At 39.6% G+C, this 22,659-nt stretch overlaps 1 pseudogene; it reads right to left on the reverse strand.

The window, feature by feature from the left end:
* Positions 1-13,710: 13,710 nt before the first annotated feature.
* Positions 13,711-22,659, reverse strand: part of LOC102985886 (ubiquitin carboxyl-terminal hydrolase isozyme L1-like) — a 25,656-nt pseudogene continuing 16,707 nt past the window's right edge.

Raw genomic sequence — 22,659 nt, forward strand, 5'->3', positions numbered from 1 at the left:
ATTCCATTGTATATATGTGCCACATCTTCTTTATCCATTCATCTGTCGATGGACACTTAGTTTGATTCCATGTCCTGGCTGTTGTAGATAGTGCTGCAGTGAACATTGTGGTACATGTCTCTTTTTGAAATATGGTTCTCTCGGGGTATATGCGAGTAGTGGGATTGCTGGGTCATATGGTAGTTCTATTTTTAGTTTTTTAAGGAACCTCCATACTGTTCTACATGGTGGCTGTATCAATTTACATTCCCACCAACAATGCAAGAGGATTCCCTTTTCTCCACACCCTCTCCAGCATTTATTGTTTGTAGATTTTCCGATGATGACCATTGTGATTGGTGTGAGTTGATACCTCACTGTGGTTTTGATTTGCATTTCTCTAATGCTTAGTGATGTTGAGCATCCTTTTATGTGTTTGTTGGCAATCTGTATATCTGTATATCTTCTTTGGAGAAATGTCTATTTAGGTCTTCTGCCCATTTTTGGATTGGATTGTTTGTTTTTTTGATATTGAGCTGCATGAACTGCTTGTATATTTTGGAGATTAATTCTTTGTCTGTTGCTTCATTTGCAAATATCTTCTCCCATTCTGAGGGTTGTCTTTTCATCTTGTTTATGATTTCCTTTGCTGTGCAAGAGCTTCATAAGTTTCATTATGTCCCATTTGTTTTTTTTTTGTTTTTATTTCCATTTCTCTAGGAGGTGGGTCAAAAATGACATTTAGTCTTTAATCCATTTTGAGTTTATTTTTGTGTATGGTGTTAGGAAGTGTTCTAATTTCATTCTTTTACATGTAACTGTCCAGTTTTCCCAGCACCAGTTATTGAAGAGGCTGGCTTTTCTCTATTGTATATTCTTGCCTCCTTTGTCAAAGATAAGGTGACCATATGTTTGTAGGTTTATCTCTGGGCTTTCTATCCTGTTCCATTGATCTATATTTCTGTTTTTGTGCCAGTACCATATTGTCTTGACTCCTGTAGCTTTGTAGTATAGTCTGAAGTCAGGGAACCTGATTCCTCCAGCTCCATTTTTCTTTCTCAAGGTTGCTTTGGCTATTTGGGGTCTTTTGTGCTTCCATACAGATTGTAAAAATTTTTTGTAGCATCTTTAGGATTCTCTATGTATAGTATCATGTCATCTGCAAACAGTGACAGCTTTACTTCTTCTTTTCCAATTTAGATTCCTTTTATTTCTTTTTCTTCTCTGATTGCCGTGGTTAGAACTTCCAGAGCTATGTTGAATAATAGTGGTGAGAGTGGACGTCCTTGTCTTGTTCTTGATGTTAGAGGAACTGCTTTCAGTTTTTCACCTTTGAGAAGGATGTTGGCTGTGGGTTTGTCATATATGGTCTTTATTATGTTGAGGTAGGTTCCCTCTATGCCCACTTTCTGGAGAGTTTTTATCATAAATGGGTGTTGAATTCTGTCAGAAGCTTTTTCTGCATCTACTGAGATTATCATATGGTTTTTTATCCTTCAATTTGTTAATGTGGTGTATCACATTGATTGATTTGCATATATTGAAGAATTCTTGCATTCCTGGGATAAACCCCACTTGATCATGGTGTATGATCCTTTTAATGTGCTGCTGGATTCTGTTTGCTAGTATTTTGTTGAGGATTTTGGCATCTATATATATCAGTGATATTGGCCTGTAGTTTTCTTTTTTTGTTACATCTTTGTCTGGTTTTGGTATTAGGGTGATGGTGGCCTCATAGAATGAGTTTTGGAGTGTCCCTCCTTCTGCTATATTTTGGAAGAGTTTGAGAAGGATAGGTGTTAGCTCTTCCCTAAATGTTTGATAGAATTCACCTGTGAAACCATCTGGTCCTGGACTTTTGTTTGTTGGAAGATTTTTAATCACAGTTTCAATTTCAGTGCTTGTGATTGGTCTGTTCATATTTTCTACTTCGTCCTGGTTCAGTCTTGGAAGGTTGTACTTTTCTAAGAATTTGCCCATTTCTTCCAGGTTGTCCATTTTTTTGGCATATAGTTGCTTGTAGTAGTCTCTCATGATCCTTTGTATTTCTGCAGTATCAGTTGTTACTTCTCCTTTTTCCTTTCTAATTCTGTTGATTTGAGTCTTCTCCCTTTTTTTTCTTGATTTATCAATCAAGAATGATTTATCAATTTTGTTTATCGTCTCAAAGAACCACGTTTTAGTTTTATTGATCCTTGTTATTGTTTCCTTCATTTCTTTTTCATTTATTTCTGATATGATCTTTATGATTTCTTTCCTTCTGCTAACTTTGGAATATTTTTTTGTTCATCTGTCTCTAATTGCTTTAGGTGTAAGGTCAGGTTGTTTATTTGAGATTTTTCTTGTTTCTTGAGGTAGGATTGTATTGCTATAAACTTCCTTCTTAGAACTGCTTTTGCTGCATCCCATAAGTTTTGGGTCGTCGTGTTTTCATTGTCATTTGTCACCAGGTATTTTTTGTTTTCCTCTTTGATTTCTTCAATGATCTCTTGGTTATTTAGTAGCATATTGTTTAGCCTCCGTGTGTTTGTATTTTTTACGTTTTTTTCCCTGTAATTGATATCTAGTCTCATATGTTGTGGTTGGAAAAGATGCTTGATGCGATTCCAATTTTCTTAAATTTACCAAGGCTTGATTTGTGATCCAAGATATGATCTAGCCTGGAGAATGTTCCATGAGCACTTGAGAAGAAAGTGTATTCTGTTGTTTTTGGATGGAATGTCCTATAAATATCAATTCAGTCCATCTGGTCTAATGTGTCATTTAAAGCTTGTGTTTCCTTATTTATTCCATTTGCATGGAATATCTTTTTCCATCCCCTCACTTTCAGTCTGTATGTGGCCCTAGGTCTGAAGTGGGTGTCTTGTAGACAGCATATATATGGATCTTGTTTTGTGTCCATTCAGCCAGTCTGTGTCTTTTGGTTGGAGCATTTACCCATTTACATTTAAGGTAATTATCAATATGTATGTTCCTATTACCATTTTCTTAATTGTTTTGAGTTTGTTTTTATAGGTCTTTTCCTTCTCTTGTGGTTCCCGCCTAGAGAAGTTCCTTTAGCATTTGTTGTAGAGCTGGTTTGGTGGTGCTGAAATCTCTTAGCTTTTGCTCGTCTGTAAAGTTTTTAATTTCTCCATCGAATCGGAATGAGATCCTTGCTGGGTAGAGTAATGTTGTTTGTAGGTTTTTCCCTTTCATTACTTTAAAAATGTCCTGCCACTCCCTTCTGGCTTACAGAGTTTCTGCTGTAAGATCAGGTGTTAACATGCAGGGATTCCCTTGTATGTTATTTGTTGCTTTTCCCTCGCTGCTTTTAATATTTTTTCTTTGTATTTAATTTTTGGTAGTTTGATTAATATGTGTCTTGGTGTGTTTCTCCTTGGATTTATCCTATATGGGACTCTTCGTACTTCCTGGACTTGATTGACTATTTCCTTTCCCATGTTAGGGAATTTTTCAACTATAATCTCTTCAAATATTTTCTCAGACCCTTTATTTTTCTCTTCTTCTTTTTGGACCCCTATAATTCGAATGTTGGTGCATTTAATGTTGTCCCAGAGGTCTCTGAGACTGTCTTCAATAATTTTCATTCTTTTTTCTTTATTCTGCTCTGCAACAGTTATTTTCACTATTCTATCTTCCAGTTTACTTATCCATTCTTCTGCCTCCATTATTCTGCTATTGATTCCGTCTAGAGTATTTTTAATTTCATTTATTGTGCTGTTCATCATTGTTTGTTTGCTCTTTAGTTCTTCTGGGTCCTTGTTAAACGTTTCTTGTACTTTCTCCACCCTATTTCTGAGATTTTAGATCATCTTTACTATAATTACTCTGAATTCTTTTTCAGGTAGACTTCCTATTTCCCCTTCATCTTGTTTGGTCTGTGGGTTTTTACCTTGCTCCTTCATCTGCTGCATATTTCTCTGTCTTCTCATTTTGTTTAACTTACTGTGTTTGGGGTCTTCTTTTCACAGGCTGAAGTTTCATAGTTCCTTTTATTTCTGGTGTTTGCCCCCACTGGGCGAGGTTGGTTCAGTGGCTTGTGTAGGCTTCCTGGTGGGGGGGACTGGTGCCTGTGTTCTGGTGGGTGGGGCTGGATCTTGTCCCTCTGGTGGGCAGGGCCACGTCTAGTAGTGTGTTTTGGGGGTGTTTGTGAACTTAGTATGACTTTAGGCAGCCTCTCTGCTAATGGGTGGGGTTGTGTTCTTGTCTTGCTAGTTGTTTGTCATGGGGCATCCAGCACTGGAGCTTGCTGGCCATTGGCTGGACCTGGGTCTTAGTGTTAAGATGGAGATGTCTGGGAGAGCTCTCGCCGATTAATATTAAATGGGGCCAGGAGGTCTCTGGTGGTCCAATGTCCTGGACTCAGCTCTCCCACCTTGGATGCTCAGGCCCAACACCCGGCTGGAGCACCAAGACCCTGCCAGCTGCACAGCACAGAAGAAAAGGAAGGAAAGAAAAAAAACCAAACAAACAGAAAGACAGAACCCCAAAACAAATGCCAAAAGCAAAACTAAACAGACAAAAATCACACAAGAAACATATACACACACACACACTCATAAATGGAAAAAAAATAATAAAGGAAGAGAGCAACCAAACCAATAAACAAACCCACCAATGAAAACAAGCACTATAAACTAAACTAAAGTAAACATAAAACCAAAAACAAATCAAATGCAGAAAGAAAACCCCAAGTCTATTGTTGCTCCTAAAGTCCACCACCTCAATTTTGGGCATATTCATTGTCTATTCAGGTATTCCACAGATGCAGGGTTTATCAAGCCAATTGTGGGGATTTAATCTGCTGCTCCTGAGGCTGCACAGAGAAATTTCCCTTTCTCTTCTTTGTTTGCACAGTTCCTGGGTTTCAGCTTTGGTTTTGGCCCTACCTCTGCATGTAGGCCGCTCTCAGGTGTCTGTTCCCTGCCCAGACAGGAGGGGGTTAAAGCAGAGGCTGATTAGGACTCTCTTGCTTACTCAGGCTGGGGAGAGGAAGGGGTACGGTAGTCATAATTGGAATGAGGGGCTTGCCTGCAGTGGCAGAGGCAAGCGTGACGTTGCAGTAGCCTGAGGCACGCCATGTGTTCTCCTGGGGAAGTTGGCCCTGGATCACGGGACCCTGGCAGTGGCGTCTTGCACAGGTTCCCAGGGGGGTGTGCGTAGTGACCTGCACTTGCACACAGGATTCTTGGTTGCAGCGGCAGCAGCAGTAGCAGTGTGTCTGCCTCTGTGGTCTGAGATGATAGCCTCTGCTTGTGCCCACCTCTGGAGCTCACTTAGGCGGGGCTCTGCCACCTGTGGGCACATGGAGCAGAAAGCCCCTCTCCTCGCGCACCCTGAAACAATGGTCTCTTTCCTCTCTGGCAGGTCCAGACTTTTTCCTTCACTCCCTCCTGGCTAGCTGTGGAACACTAGCCCCCTTCAGGCTGTCTTCATGCAGCCAACCCCAGTCCTCTCCCTGGGGTCTGACCTCCGAAGCCCAAGCCTCAGCTCCCAGCCACCACCCGCCCCAGTGGGTGAGCAGACAAGCGTCTCAGGCTGGTGAGTGCTGGTTGGCACTGATCCTCTGTGTGGGAATCTCTCCGCTTTGCCCTCTGCACCCCTGTTGTTGTGCTCTCCTCTGTGGCTCTGAAGCTTCCCTCCCCCTGTCCCCACCAGTGAAGGGGCTTCCTAGTGTGTGGAAACTTTCTCCTTCACAGCTCCCTCCCAGAGGCACAGGTCCTGTCCCTGTTCTTTTGTCTCTGTTTTTTCTTTTTTCTTTTGCCCTACACAGGTACATGGGGATTTTCTTGCCTTCTGGGAAGTCTGAGGTTTTCTGCCAGTATTCAGTAGGTGTTCTGTAGGAGTTGTTCCATGTGTAGATGTATTTTTGATGTATTTGTGGGGAGGAAGGTGATCTCTACATCTTACTCCTCTGCCATCTTGAAGGTCTCCCCCAAGTCTGCTATTTTAGTTTTCGTTTTCTGTTTATTCCTTCTGTTTTTAATTTCTCTGTTTTATTTTTCCTGCCTTCCTATGAATTTTTTAAGAATTCCATTTTAATTTATTTATAGTGTTTTCCACTGTATTTCTTTGTATAGCTTTCCTAGTGGTTGCTCTAGGTATAGATAGAACTTATCACAGTCTACTGGTGTTGACATTTTACCAGTTCAAGTGAAGTATAGAAACCTTATCTCCTTTTATGTCCCTTTACCCTCCCCCATTTATAATTGTCTTAAGAATTTCCTGTATATGTGTTTAGAACTACATTAGACAGTATTCCTGTCTAATTCCTTTAACTGTCAAACAGACTTTAGAAAACCTAAGAGGTAAAGGAAAATTGTATTTAACCATATTTTTATTCTTTCTATTGTTCTTTCTCCTTTCCTGATGTTCCAAAATTTCTCCTTTTGTAGTTTCATTTCTGTTTTGAGAACTTCCTTTAGCCATTCTTTTCAGGTAGTCTGCTGATAACAAATTCTTCTAGTTTCCTTCATCTGAAAATGTCCCGATTTCCACTTTATTCCTAATGGATATTTTCACTGCATATAGAATTTTAGGTCAACAGTGCTTTTCTTTCAGCACTTGAACGTTGTGCCACTTCCTTCTTGGCCTCCATGGTTTATGTCAGGGTGGTGTCCCTGGGTGGGCTTGAACCACCAACCTTTCAGTTAACAGCTGAATGTGCTAACTGATGGCACGACAGAAACTCCTCCGTGATTTCTGATGAGAAATCTGTAGTCATTCAGATTGCTTTTTCCTTGTAAGTAAGGCATTGTTTTTCTCTCACTGCTTTGAAGACATATTCTTTGTCTTTAGCTTTAAGATGTTTGACTGTGATGTGTCTTGATGTGGATTTCTTTAGATTTATCCTAGTTGGGATTTTTTTTTTTTTTTAGCTTCTTCAATCCATAGGCGTATGTCTTTGCCAAGTCTGGGGATTTTTAACCATTAAATCCTTGAATACTTTTTGACCTCACCCTCTCCTGGGATTCTGATGACATGAGTGTTAAATCTTTTATTATAGTCCCACAGGCTCCTGAGGCTCTGTTCATTTTCTTAAAAGTATCTTTTCTCTCTGTTGCTCAGATTGGGTAATTTCTATTGGTCAAGCATCAAGTTTACTGATTCTTTCCTCTGTCCTTCCTCCAATGACCTCTCCATGTTGATCCTATCCATTGAGTTAAAAAAAACTTTTTCAGTTGTATTTTTCAGTTTTACATTTGCTTCTTCGTTATATCTTTTATTATTTGCTGAGATTTTTAACTTTTTCATTTGTTTCAGGCTTGTTCATAATTGCTTGTTGAAACATTTTATAATGGCTGCTTTGAAATATTTTTCAGATAATTCTAACATCTCTGTTATTCTGGTGTTGGCATCTATGGATTGTCTTTTTTCATTCAAATTGAGATTTCCCAGGTTCTTGGTATGATGAATGATTTTCAATTTTGGAACTTGGACATTTTAGGTATTATGGTATGAGAATATGAATCTTATTTAAACTTTCTGTGTTAGCTGGTTTCTTTTGACAGTGCTCCAGAAGGGGAGAGGAGGTGCTGCCTCATTACTGCCAGGCAGTGGTGGAAATCCAGGTTCCTGCTTGGCCTCTGTTGACCCCTATGAAGGGGAGAGACTCCTTATTACCACTGGTTGGGGGTGGGAGTTTTGGCTCCCCATTAGGCCTGTGCTGATGCCACAGAAGGAGGTGTGAGGTAGCCTCCTTACCACTGGGCAGTGGTAAAAGCCCTGACTCTTCTTCAGGGCTCTCTAACACCACCTCTGTGGGGGAGTGAGAGTGCCTTGTTACTACAGGTTGGGGGTGGAAATCCCAGCTCCTTTTTAGCCTTCTCTGACAGCACCTTCTCAGGGGGTTTGTTACACCTCATTTCAATCTGGTGAAGGTAGAAGTCCAGGTACCCTACTCACACTTTGCAGGCAGGTGGGGCCACAATTTTTCTGTGGTGTTTGGCTGGAGTAGAATAGTTATTGTCTAAACATTTTCTTTCTTGTCTCTTTCCTGGTCCTTTGGCTTGAAAGAGCAGAGTTTTGTTGGGGCTTATTTTGTAGGGGGGGCAGGGGTCTGTGCAGTTTGATGTTTCTGGGTTACAGCTTCTTTAGCTACAAGTCTGGAATATTTAAGGCAAAAAGAAAATCCAGAGAACTCACTAACACGCTGTTCCTTGATAGTCATCCCCAACCTCCCTAGCTAGTCTTTTTCTCTGCAATAAGACCCACCTTTATATTAACACTATGTCTACCATTCCTTCATCCCTCTGACCTGCTTTGTACTGAAGCATGGGCAGGGAACCATGTGGTTCATAGTTAGATGGGAGGAATATGAGGTATATTAAGTTATATTAAATCTATGGGCCTATCTTGATTAAGACTCTTAAGTGTCAAGTTATAAAGTTCAAGCTAGCAGAAGTAAACAGAGGGGACTATGTTCATTGTGAAATAGAAGGCCCTTTAACAGAGTCCAGAGGTAGGACATGTAGCTGAGTTTCAGTTCTCAGGAAGAACTGGAACCAGGATCCACCAGGACCTTTTGCACCCATGTTCTCTCCCTCTCTCCAGGTCCTTTACCTCCACTTCTCCTGGGGAGTTGGCTTCATTCTTCCTTCTCTGCCTCAGAGGCTGTGATAGACACACCCAAGGTTCCAGGTTCATGTCCTGTCATCCAATAGTCCGGGCAGAACTAGTTCCTCATTCTCAGCATCAGATTGGTTCAACTGGATACTTCTCCACCCTGGTCCAGCTGGCTATGGCCAGAGAGCCTGGTCATGTGGTACAAACATGGCTGCTAAGAGTCAACCTTTATTTTAGGGGTGGGTGACACCCCCAAAAATGGAGTGGGTGTTCTCTTTATGCTATATGATTATGTAGTAATAGCATGAAGCTACAGGGACTACATAAGGAATCATTTTATACATGCAACAATGTAACTGCACTATCCTTACTTTGGGCCTCTAAATTAGGGCTTCTGAAAATTGCTGTGAGAATGTTTACCCTGAGGTAAAGGTTGTGCCCTTTCCTGGTTTGGGTAGTACAGTTTTTATCACTTATGGATCCTCTTCCTTGCCACGGGTCATGTTATGACTTACAGCCAACTCTGTGTCTCTGATTTACATTCACCTTCACCTCTGCTTGGGTTTATAGATAAATCCAACACAGAAATTCTTTTGAATACAAATACTTTCAAATTAATGTCCTAGCCAACAACATTAAGCCATGAATTCTATTCTTACAGGATCAATCTTATCTTCCCCCCAAATCTTATTCTTTACTCTTTTTTTTGTATTGGTATAGTAAAGAAATGTTTAGTGTAGTTGAGAATGTTAGCTGCTTGCTTCCACATCATCTCCAATTTCCATATACAAACATACACTTAATTCCTAAGGGCTGCAACTTGTCATTTTCCACTCTTTTTTTCCCCTCACTGCTGCTTTCCCTTTTTCTTAGACCAGTATTAAGCATATTCCACCATTCTAGTCAAGGACCCTTTCTCCAGGCTGTGTTTCTAGCATTTAGATAGGCAACTTCCTTCCTCTCCTGCCTCCCTGCGGACCTGGTCCTACCTCACTTAGGAAGAATTACATCAACATCAATTTCCAGAGCTCAGAGGCACAAATAAAGGGTTTACTCCTTAGGTAGCCCCGGCAGGAATTCAGGACAGCTAGGAACAAAGGATATCATGTGTCCTCTGGTGAAGTCACCACTAATGTCAGTGAGAATGGCATATCCAGATACCATGTCACTGGTTTAGTATTCTCCAGATCTCCCAAGAAATCAAAGCCAGTCAATATTGCCAGGAGACACAGGCAAATTACATATCAAAAACTATCTGGAGGGCTTCCCTGGTGGCACAGTGGTTGAGAGTCCGCCTGCTGATGCAGGGGACACGGGTTCGTGCCCCGGTCCGGGAAGATCCCACATGCCACAGAGCGGCTGGGCCCGTGAGCCATGGCCTCTGAGCCTGCGCGTCCGGAGCCTGTGCTCCGCAACGGGAGAGGCCACAACAATGAGAGGCCCGCGTACCGCAGGAAGAAAAAGAAAAAAAAACTATCAGGAAAAGGATACCAAAAGTTGTTGTTGAACAACTTTCACCTAATATATAGGTCAAGCTGGAAGATTTCCATAAGCCCAGATGCAATAAATTTACATTTCTTTGATTCCAAAACACCGCTAATTTTAGAAGGCATCATACCTATAATTACAAAAGAAAGCACTGGTAAGTTTCTTTTGACATCTTGATCCCTAAAACATTAAAATGTAGGGGAAATGTGTCTTAAAATTGAAAAATTACATGGAAATCTCACAAGAACTCAAGAATCAGATTACAAAAGTAGGCTCAGCTGGAGTCCAGTTGTATGTAAAAACAGGTGACTGAACCTTCTTGCAATCCTTTAGCATCTTGTGGCTATGCCATTGCAATTTGAGTGCAAATAACTAAAACCCTGAATGTATTACAAGGCCACAGCTAAATTTCTGATTTAGCATTCTGTAGGGAGTAAACACCCCTACAAAGATAAAGAACATTAAGGATTTAAACTTCCAGGGAGAAAAAAGTAACCTAATTACTAAATTAAAATTTCCCTCTATCTCAGTGAGGAAAATCAACAAATAAAATTCCTAAACTGATGATCAATCCTATTCAATTGTAATTATATAAAATATCCCAGTGCCATTAGATGACATTTCCTCATTTCTGGTATGGCGTTTCTTCTTGTTGAGGTCCGAGTTGCAGACAAAGGATGCCCTTTTCCCTGCCTGAGTTCAAACCAACCAAGAAGAGAAGTGAGAATCAGATGGTTGGAGATTGAATATAACCTCTGTTATAGCACTGATATATTGAAACAAGTGGCCTGAAATCCTGGCCAGGTGGATTCTCTGATTCCCTGCAGATAGTTTAAACCTTGGAACTGTTCATCTAAAGGCAAGTTTGGGTCTGCAGAGTGTATTCACTTAGCCAGGATTTCTGCCATGAACTAGTTCAAATGGAAGAGGACATTTCTACTCATAAATCTAAATAGATTAACTCCATCCAGTGAAGAAATATGGACCATTGGTAGTCATCCACCATTGTACCCCATTTCCAGCTGAGGCAAGTAGTAAAAGTTGGGATAAGAGGCCATGAGTATTTAAGGGCAACCCTCCTCATGATAAACAGAGCACAGAAGTTTCCTAAAGGATATCTTTATTCATTCCTTTGATGTGGCAGCCAGCCTCCAAAGATGGTCTCCAATGATCCCTACCTCCCCAAATTCATACCCTGATGTAGTCTCCTCTCATATTGTACCAGGATTGGTCTCTGTGACCAATAACATATGGCAGAAGTGAAGGTGTGTTACTTCTAAGATTAGATAATAAAAGACACTGTGGGTTCCACCTTGGGGGCTCTCCCTTGCTTTCTCTGAGGCAAGCCAGTTGCCATGCTGTGGGCAGTACTAAGGAGAGCACTGTGCAGAAAGGAATTGAAGCCTCCAACCAATAGCCAGTGAGAAACTGAGGCCAAACAACACGCATATGAGTGAGCTTGGAAGTGGATTCTCCAACCCTGGTCAAGGCTTGTGAAGACGGAAACCCTGGGTAACAGGTTGATTATAACTTCATGAGACCCTGAGCTAGAACCACCCAGCTAAGCTGCTTCCAGATTTCTGATCCTCAGAACCTGTATGAGATAATAAATGTTTGTTGTTTTTAACCTCCTAAGTTTCAGGGTAATTTGTTAGGCAGCAAAAGATAACTAGAATATTTAACTAACATTTCCTATATTTATCAGTTTTTACAACATGCCAAGCCCAAGGGGGTCCCTGTCCCCAGAATCTGCTGTTTAGTTAGGGAAATTGTGATGTGGACAGCTCTTCATGAACTTTCCTTACAACAACTCTGTGAAGCCAATGAGCAGATTCTGATTTTATAGATGAGGGAACTATGACTCAGAGAGGTGAAACACCATGGTTGATCAGTTATACTAAAGTAACTAATAAAAGTTAAGTTTGGTTGCCTGCATTATGTTGTGAGTTTCTTTAATTTCTAGATATGAAAGAGAGAAAACAAGGCTTATACTGATACTCCACTGGGACTGCAGATATAGTAAAGTTTTATTGCTACAGACTCCAGAGTGACCGGCTGGCATGTGGGCCTTGCCAGGAGCAGGGAACCGAGCCTCTCTCTGCATCTTAGGATGCCCTCTGGAGAACAGTTGTCTTATCCTTGCCTTCATGGGTCATGTGTCCTCTGAAAAGCCTAGGGTGGCATGAAGTATTGGCTGGGAAGTGGGCACCTACTTGTGATGCAGAAATCCATTTTAAAGCAGCCTCCATTTAAATATAGCCTTGGCAACTGGCAGGGGTCGAACTGCCAGATGTCTCGAGGAGATTGGCATACAGAGTGGATAGCTGTGATTCAGCATCATTTAGCTTTGATCACACCATTTTATAATGTTCATCTCTTGGATGTTGAAGTTGCTTTATTTGTTCTTGGTTTTTAGTGAGTAGCAGTATAGAAATTTTAATATACAAAATTTTAAATGCCATCAAATGTATGGAGCTTTTGGGGGACATTCTAATGGCCACCAGATAAATGTATTAGCACAATAAGAGAATGGTATCATGTATCCTTAATTAATTTTGACCCTTCAACTGTATAGCATGAAAACATACTAATCCACCCCAAGTTACCAAATTAAGAAATTTTACCTTCACCAAAATGCAGAAAGTACTGTAAGTTAAGAAAGATTCTTTCCAGCCACTGAATAATAATTGCATTTAAGAATTTTCTAAGGTTGAAGGAATTTAAATCTTTAGACAGATGGTTACATTAGGTTTGATTATCCATATATTTGCTATGAATATATTTATTTATGAATAAATAGGTTGTATCAATTAACAGTATAACAGCTGGAACAATAACAGTGAAAATGAATGTCTTTGCATATTATTTCTTGTCTCGGTTGGAATTTTCGTCTTTCTTGGGTTTATATTTCAAATCGGACTGTTTTCGTTATTGTGGAGGATGAAAATGCAGCTGGTAGGCAGTTCTGTAAGGGAGGAGAAAAAGTAAGAATCATTCTTTATAACCAGTATTAGTAAAGATTGATGCTACTGACTAAATTATATTTAGGTCAACTCTAGCACAAATCATCATCATGTTTATAAAAAAGGACCATATCGCCTCCTCCTTCCCCAATTCCATCCCATCTCCCAACAGCAAATTCTTCCTTCATTTTGCACTGCTCCATGAGACCTGACCTGCCATGTGTTGTTTTTCTAAGCAAGTCAGAAATGGGCAAGTCTGTGCTGTTCACAATTTTGTTAGAAAGATGCAAGCCTGTGAAGACAATGCTTTTTCAATTTCACTGCCTTAAGTTTTTCTGCAGAAATGTTTCAGAATACATGATTTGTGAGAAATTTTTTTTTTATCAGCAGAAAAACTTTATTCCTTTTAAGGACAAACCACATCCAAGGCCTTAGCTTACAGGCACAAACCAAAGTAGCCATTAAAGCATTAGATATTGAGGTATAAGACATACAATGAGGGGAATGCTTTGCCATCAGAAGGTGACACCAAACTTGCTTGATGGAGCTCTGCTAGTGCGTGGGCAAAGTTGCGGGTAAGTGCATATCTGCGGAACCGAAGGAGAACAGCTGTGCTCTACAGGTACTGAAGCATTTAGACCACATAGTTAGGGATATACTTTCACGATGAAGGGAAGGGGGGAGAAAGCGAAGTGCCCCCTGCCACGAGGCATTAGGCTGCCTTGCAGAGGGCCACGGCGGAGAAGCGGACCTACCCTTGCTCATGCTCAGTGACTTCTCTGCAGACCTTGGCGGCGTCCTACAGCAGTGAGCCCTCTGAACTGGTGCCATGGTTCACCGGAAAAAGCATCCGTCCATCAAGTTCATAGAGGTGGCCATCCACGTCGTTAAACAGAATAAAATGAAAGTTCACTTTGTCATCTACCCGACATTGGCCTTCCTGTGCCACGGCATCATGGGCTGCCTGGATGGCCTTATTCTTTTCAAAGCATTTTGCTCTGTCTTCAGGGGACAACTTCTCTGTTTCAGAAAGAAACTGTTTCAGAACTGACCCATCCTCGAACTCCAGTTTGTCCTGATTATTGGCCACTGCATGAATGAGTCCGATGGTTCCAGAGGAGTTGCCAATGGTCTGCTTCGTGAAGTACACCTTAGGACTTACTTCTTGTCCCTTCAGCTCTTCAATCTGTTTCTTCCTGAAGTTCTCATGCTGGGCCGTGAGAGGAAAGAGCAGCAGCAGCACGCAGGCAGGTGCTGGCAGGCACTGGCACCGAGCCCAGAGACTCCTCTTCCAGTCCCAGCACGTCCTCGAAGCGCCACTGGCCGGCGACCTGGGCCGTGAGAGGAAAGAGCAGCAGCAGCGCGCAGGCAGGCGCCGGCACCGAGCCCAGAGACTCCTCTTCCAGTCCCAGCACGTCCTCGAAGCGCCACTGGCCGGCGACCCCCAGCCGGGCCAGCACCTGCGGGGAAGTGTGAGAAATTTTAAGACTTTGAACTTTTTTGAAAATTAGTATCAGATTTAGGTCATCTAAATCTTTTCTAAGTTCAAATCTTATGATGTATTCTGGCTAAAATCTCCTATCCTTTATGAAGTCTTCTTTGTCCATTCTAACACTCTGTAACTTCTGAACCATAGCAATAATGGTTTGTTCATTCATTCAAGAAACACCTGTTGAATACCTATTATGGGCTAAAGTCTATGCTAGAAAAATATATTCTGTGGTTTCTGTCAGGACTGATCTAACAAACAGATGATTTACAGTGCAGCGAGGGTAAGCATTGTTGCGTGTGTGAACAGACTAAGAGCATGTACCCAGACTGAATTGTGGGTGGCTTCCTGGAAAACCGGTGCCTTAGCTGAGAGGAGAGATTACACACAAAAAACAAGGAGATGTGAGAATGCTATGCAGACATTAAGGCCAGAGAGGTGCAGATCAGAAAGTCTTTGGGTATCAAGCTAAGGAGTTTCCATGTGATTGTGAAAACAGTGGGAAGCCATTAAAGATGGTTAAGGAGTAAAGTGAAATGATCAGGTTGCTGTTTCAGAAATATCACTCTAGAGGATGTCCATGATTAACAGTGCAATGGATGAGATACCCTGGGCAACCTTCCTACTGAAAACAACTAGAAATGCTAGATTAAAACAATTTTCATATAAAATTTTAACTGAATCAATGAGCTGGCAAGAAAGTAAGAAGCACTCAAACCAAAAACCAAGTAAAGAGAGAAACTCAGAAAGGGAAACACAGATTCTTTCCCTTTATGTTGAGGGCATTTGCTAAATAAGATGAACTTAAATATTGATTTTTATTTCCTTTTTGGCTGTGGAGTGCAGGACACAGCTTGGGGCCCATCCAAAATTGGAAGTCTAATAGGAGACCTCCATCATAAAACTGAGACCTCAGAGATTACACCCTTAAAGCAAGGTCAGACTAGAAATAAACCCACCCTCCTACCCCAGGGAATTTCATGGAAAATTACCAATCTTGAAATATAGTGATAAAATAGTATGGGAAGCAATCTCTCCTGAATATTTGTAACCACAAACAAGTCAAATCTTTATACAAGTTTGCACCCAAAATTCACACTACCTAGATGGTCTGAAAAAATCTCAACCTGAGATTTACTGAAGTTTTAGTGTAGAACGTTCCCATTCTGGTAGTACTCCAGAACAATAGACAGAAAGAAGGGAAAAGTCTCCCTCTGTAGGAACCCACCTTCCTCAGGAGCTCAAAGAATTTTCCTAGATGATGTTCTAGAAAAATATGAGCACACAGTAAAATTGAACAAACAAAAACATACTCAAAATATACACAAAAGGAAGACATCATAAGAAAGAGCCTGAAGAAACAATACATAGCAGAGTCAGACAAGCAAGGTTATAGAGTTATGTAAACTAACACTAAATGTATGACAGCATCATAAAGGTCTTGATGGGAGAAATGGGAGTATACTATTATAAGATTCTTATACTATATATGAAATGGCACAATATCATTTGAAGGCAGATTGTTAAATATATATATATATAAATCCTAGAGCAACAATAAAATAACAAAACAAAGAGTTTTGTATAATAAGCCAGCGGAGGAGATAAAATGGAATCATAAAAACATTTAATTATTTCAAAAAGAAGACAGAAAGAGGGAAAGGGGAACAAAGAACAGAAGGAACAAATAGAAAACAAGTAATGAGATGATAAACTTAAATCTAACCATATCAACAATACATTAAATGTAAATGGTCTAAATAACTCAATGAAAAGGCAGAGACTCTCAGAGTGGAGAAAAAAGCAAGACCCAAATATATGTTATTTACTAGAAACACACTTCAAATACAAAGACACAGATGAGTTAAAAGTGAAAGAATGAGAAAAGATATGCTATGCTAACACTAGTTCAAAGAAAGTTGGGTTGGCAGTGTTAATATCAGACCAAATAGATTTCAGAGAAAAAAATAATAACAGGGATTATTATTTCATAATGATGAAATAGTCATTTAGACAAGAAGAATTAACTATGCTAAATGTTTATGTACCCAATAACAAAGCTTCAAAACATATGAAGCAAAAACTGATACAACTGCATGAAGACATAGAAAAATCTCAGTTATAGTTGGAGATCTCAATGTTCCTTTATCAGTGATTCAGTAGGCCTTGTTGGGGTTGAAATTCTGCATTTCAGACAAGCTCCCAGGTGATGCCAATGTTACATCTGAATAGCAAGATACTAGAAGGTAAACCAGGAAAACAAATGCCCAGAATGAACTAAAGGGAGAAGGGGAAATACAGAAGAAAGGATAAGATATATATGGATATATTGAGAAAGTTCAACATATATATAATTAGATTCCAAAAAGAGGAGTGAGAGAATGTGACAGAAATAATATTTAAAGAGATAATAATAGCTAAGAATTTGTTTAAAAGACATCAAGCCATAGATTCATGAAGACTGAAAACTCCAGGCAGGGTAAATACAAATAAAACCACACCTTCTTTTTTGTGTATGGTGTTAGGGAGTGTTCTAATTTCATTCTTTTACATGTAGCTGTCCAGTTTTCCCAGCACCACTTATTGAAGAGGCTGTCTTTTCTCCATTGTATATTCTTGCCTCCTTTATCAAAATGCAACTTTACCAAATTCATTGATTAGCTCTCGTAGTTTTCTGGTGGCATCTTTAGGATTCTCTATGTATAGTATCATGTCATCTGCAAACAGTGACAGTTTTACTTCTTCTTTTCCAATTTGTATTCTTTTTATTTCTTTTTCTTCTCTGATTGCCGTGGCTAGGACTGCCAAAGCTATGTTGAATTATAGTGGCAAGAATGGACAACGTTGTCTTGTTCCTGATCTTAGAGGAAATGCTTTCAGTTTTTCACCATTGAGAATTATGTTTGCTGTGGGTTTGTCATATATGGCCTTTATTATGTTGAGGTAGGTTCCCTCTATGCCCACTTTCTGGAGGGTTTTTATCATAAATGGGTGTTGAATTTTGTCAAAAGCCTTTTCTGCATCTATTGAGATGATCATTTGGTTTTTCTCCTTCAATTTGTTAATGTGGTTTATCACATTGATTGATTTGAGTATATTGAAGAATCCTTGCATTCCTGGGATATGTGTTCCCCCTTTTCTTTCCTGCCTTCTTTTGGATTAATCAAGTATTTTCTATAATTCCATTTCCTCAGTTAGCCTGTTATACACTCTTTGAAACACTTTTTTTTAGTGTGTATCCTTTACTGTTACAACACGTGTACTTGACTTATATAATACTAATATTAATCAATCCCTTTATCTCCTCCCAGAAAAATGCAAGAATGATCGTTTTTAAACTCTTTTTACCCCCTTACTGGCTTAAATGCCATGGTTGCCCAATATTTCTATTCTCTATATAATGTAATCCCCACAATACATTATTATTATGTTTGATATAGCCAATATTCATTTGATTTACCCACATGTATATTACTCTTTATTCCTTTCTGTCTTCATCTGGGACTATTTCCTTTTGTCTGAAAAACATTCTTTACTATTTCCTTTAGTGAAACTCTACTGGCATTAAATATTTTCTTCTTCTTCTTTTTTTTTGTATGAAAATGTTCTATTTCACCTTCATTTTTGAAGGCCCATGTACTGGATATAGACTTCTAGCTTGGCAGTCATTTTCTTTTAGCATTTTGAAGGTATTATCTCCCTGTCTTTTGGCTTCATTGTTTCTGTTGAGAAGTCATCTATCAGTCTAACTGTTGCTTCTTTAAAGGCAATCTGTCTTTCTTCTCTGTCCAGTTTAAATTTTTTCTCTTTCTCTTTTGTTTAATAGTTTCATTATGATAGTTTTAGGTATGGATTCTTTGTACTTATTGTCATTGTCATAGGGCTTCCTGAGTTGATGGATTGATGTTTTTCAACAATTCTGATAAATTCTCAGTCATTATTACATTCTCCTTTCTTCTTGGACTTCAGTTACTGGTGTGTTAGACCATTCTTCTGTCATCTATATCTTTTACCCTCTCTCAAATTTTTTCAACCTGTTATCTCTTCATGATTAAGTCTGAATATTTTCTTCTGCTTTATTTTCCAGTTCCTTAATTCTCTATCTGTGTATAGGCTAAATAATCCACTCACTGGATTCTTAGTTTGGGTTATTTTATTTTTCAATTCTTGAATATTTTTTCTTTTCATTGTCAGATCACTGCTGAAATTCACAAATCTTATCTTTCATCTTCTTGAACATAGTAAGTATAGTTATTTTAAAGTCTGTCTGATAGCTTCAATGTCTGGAGCCCCCATGTGTCTTTTTCTCTTTACTATTATTTCTGTTGATTTTCATTCATGTTGTCTTGTTTTCTTGTGGTCTGCTTAATTTTTATTGTGATTTGGACATTGTGTGTACAATATTGTTCACAGAAAGTTTTGAGGCCTAGGATCGTGTTTTTGCTTCTGCCATGTAGATTGGGACATTAGCCATCCAGGACTACTTTAATAAAATAATAAAATTTCATCCAGGACTACTACTTGAGAGAATTTGTAGTTAGGTTGAAATCCTTGAAAGAGCCTACGTATGGTTCATACTTATGCCCAGGATATAGACTTTTGTGGTCCCATCCCAAAGTGATGGAGGCTCGCTAGTCTTCTCCTTACTTGGCAGGCCTGAACACAAATCCCTCTCACATTCAAGCTGTCAAAATTATAGCTTAATCTCTTGGCTTTACAGTTTTTCCACCTCAGAACTGGCAAATGCCTCCTGGAGGAAAGTGGTCCCAAATGTATGCTCTACTCCCAGGGTCTCCATCCTTTCCCAGATCCTATCTTGGTAATTCTTTTTTTTCTTTCTATCCTGCTAATTCTTTACTATCATGGTGGAGCTCTTTGGTGCTTTCAAGCAGGTTTTATTTTTATTTTCCAGATTTTCTAATTGCCTTTTATGGTAGGGTTACTGGGACCTAGCCCAACATTACTTGAGGTGGAAGTGCTTTGCTTAGTTCTTTTCCTTGAAAATTGACTTGTCTTGAAAAAAGAAAAGTGAACCTCTACTTTACTTCATATACAATAATATAGTCAACATGAATTAAAGGCCAAAATAAGGAAAGTAAAACCTTAAGACTTTTAATAGAAAATAGAGGACCCTATCTTGATATTCTTAAAGCAGAAGTATCCAGAAAGCATATTTAAAAGAAATAATTGATAAATTAGACCAAAATAAAATGTAAAGTTCATAAGAACAAAAGTCACCAAAACTAAGGTTAAAATGCAAGCCCATTTCAGAAAGGATTTTTAAGCCTCCATAAATGACCAGATTTGTATCCAGAATAAATTAGAAAAATGAAATAAAGAAATGCCATAGAAAAAAATGGCAAAAGATATAAACAGTTGTCTGAAGAAGGTGCTTTAGTGACCAATACGCATGTGAAAAGATGCTCAACTCACCAATAATTAGGGAACTCAAAATTAAAACAATGAAATATTTCATGACCATCATATTGTCAAAATTTTAAAAAAATCTTACAATTCTTTGAGGCATATTGGGGAGACAAGAAGTCACTCTGTAAGTCAGAGTACAAATGAGAACAGCCAATTGTGTTTTGGAAGGTAATAGCTACTGAAAATTGAATATATGCACTGTTTTTGAACCAGCCATCCCAAACCTAGTTATAAGCCCTTGAGGTATTGAATGTATGCATAAGGAGACATATCAGGGTCTGTATTGCAGCACAATTAGTGGTGATAAAAAAGGGAAACAACCTGTGTGTCCATCAATAGGAAAATGAGTTTAAAACCTGAGCTATTTTGTATAATAGATTAATATAAAGCAGTTAAAATTATTGACTAGGTCTATGTACATCAACATGAATAAATCTTGAGAATGTACTGATGAAAGGAAAAACATGTTGAATGGTAATGTACGGTATGACATAATGCAAAGTTTAAAAGTAAGGGAGGGACTGCCCTGGTGGTCCATTGGTTAAGACCCCGCACTCCCAATTCAGGGGGCCTGGGTTCGATCCCTGGTCAGGGAACTAGATCCCACATGCCGCAGCTAAGAGCCTGCATGCTGCAACTAAAAGATCCCTCATGCCGCAATGAAGATCCCACATGCCGCAACAAAGATCTTGCACGCGGCAACAAAGATCCTGTGTGCCGCAACTAAGACCTGGTGCAGCCAAATTGAAAAAAAAAAAAGTAAAGGAAATAATACTATAAACTCTTTAAAATATATATATACAGAAGTTATAAAGATGTAACAACGTGAACAGAAAGGATACACACCAACTTCCAATCACCTCTGGAAGAGAAGTGGAGGTTGGGATGCAGGAAGAAAATGGGGGCTTCACCTCTAGTGGTAATACTTTATTTCTTACACAACTAAAACAAAAGACAAAGAACTTGAAACAAAGAGTATGGCATCATGTTAAGATTTTTTTACTTTAAAAATTAATTAAATAAGAGCTGTAACAGTTCCCAGCACATAAAAAATCATTGAGGGAAGAAAGGGAAAGGGGATTGAGGGAAGGAGGGAAGGAAGGAATCAGACTCTGGATGTCCCTACGTATCATAAGCAGCTGCGGGGCTCAAGCTGGTGACACTGACAACATTTCACGTGGAGAATGTTTTTTAAAAATTCATTTCAGTGAGAGTGGGGGATGATGTCTTGGCATGTGTAGAAAGCTGGCTGAAAGAAACATGAGGATAGGGATGAGCCATTGGGAGCCTTACTGGTGTCAGGAGAGTTACTTTTTTAACATCTTTATCCATAATCTGGAGGTCACAGAGCACAGGAAACTCTGGGCTTGGAAGGTGCACCAACCCCTTCCCAGGTATGAGATTTCAGGTTGGTTTCACTGAGATGTGGAGTAGACCAAGAAGGGGTAGGTAAGATGGGGTCATGTGAACTCTCCTGAGTGGGCACTGAGTGATGCTGACCTGCAGAAGGGTGCAGGTCTAGCTGTCATCAGGTGGTCATCAAGGACCACTGAGAGTACTAGCTGAGATGTGACTTACATTAGGCAGATAGGAAGGAGAGTAGGTATGGCAGGTCCAGAATAGGGAAGGCAAGGTGGGAAGAGTATCTGATCAGGGTTCCTGATGTTGTGCAAATGTTCTTGGTCACTGAACCCTGGAATGTAGAATATGAGTACTTAAGAGAGGAAAACCTAAAATAAAGGAAAAGAAACTCTACTCTGTACAGATCTGTCTAGCTTCTGTCACTAAGTTGGTGGTGCCCTCTGAAAGGTAAAAACTGATAAAAGATTTTGTTTACATTGAGAAGACTTTTGGATCCAGCCTTGGCCTCTGAGCTTGTTTGGATAAGCCATGTCTGGATAAAACCAAACATGACTGGGGACCCCAGTTTGGGCCTTCTGTGGGGTTGAGGCTGACTTTTGTTGCTCCCTTCCTTTCCGGTAGGGCACATAGCAAGCTCGCATCTGGGGCACTGTTTTCCATCTGCGCAGCCAATTGCCCGAAGATATGTAAAAACTCCCATTTTCCCAAAGAAATAAAAAACCTAATGCTAAGCAAGATACAGTTATACTTCCCCAAACTCAGCTTATATGTAAATTAAGCAGTGTATCACTAATTGGTGTCGAGATGACTAAAGAAGCCTTGTTTGAATATCTATTTTTAATTTCTCATTTGTGTGGAAAATACCTTACCTTTCAGCCTGTTCAAGAGCCTTCTGATTTATAAGGATATCATCCTTTTTTTTAACATCTTTATTGGAGTATAATTGCTTTACAATGGTGTGCTATTTTCTGCTCTATAACAAAGTTAATCAGCTATACATATATCCCCATATCTCCTCCCTCTTGCATCTCCATCCCACCCTCCCTATCCCACCCCTCTAGATGGTCACAAAGCACCGAGCTGATCTCCTTGTGCTATGTGGCTGCTTCCCCTAGCTATCTGTTTTACATTTGGTAGTGTATATATGTCCATGCCACTCTCTCACTTCCTCCCAGCTTACCCTTCCCCCTTGCCATGTCCTCAAGTCCGTTCTCTATGTCTGCATCTTTATTCCTGTCCTGCCCCTAGGTTCGTCAGAACCATTTTTTTTTAATTTTTAGATTCCATATATATGTGTTAGCATATGGTATTTGTTTTTCTCTTTCTGACTTACTTCACTCTGTATGACAGACTCTAGGTCCATCCACCTCACTACAAATAACT

This window comes from Physeter macrocephalus, chromosome 17 (genome assembly GCF_002837175.3).
Source record: "Physeter macrocephalus isolate SW-GA chromosome 17, ASM283717v5, whole genome shotgun sequence".
Taxonomy (NCBI): domain Eukaryota; kingdom Metazoa; phylum Chordata; class Mammalia; order Artiodactyla; family Physeteridae; genus Physeter; species Physeter macrocephalus.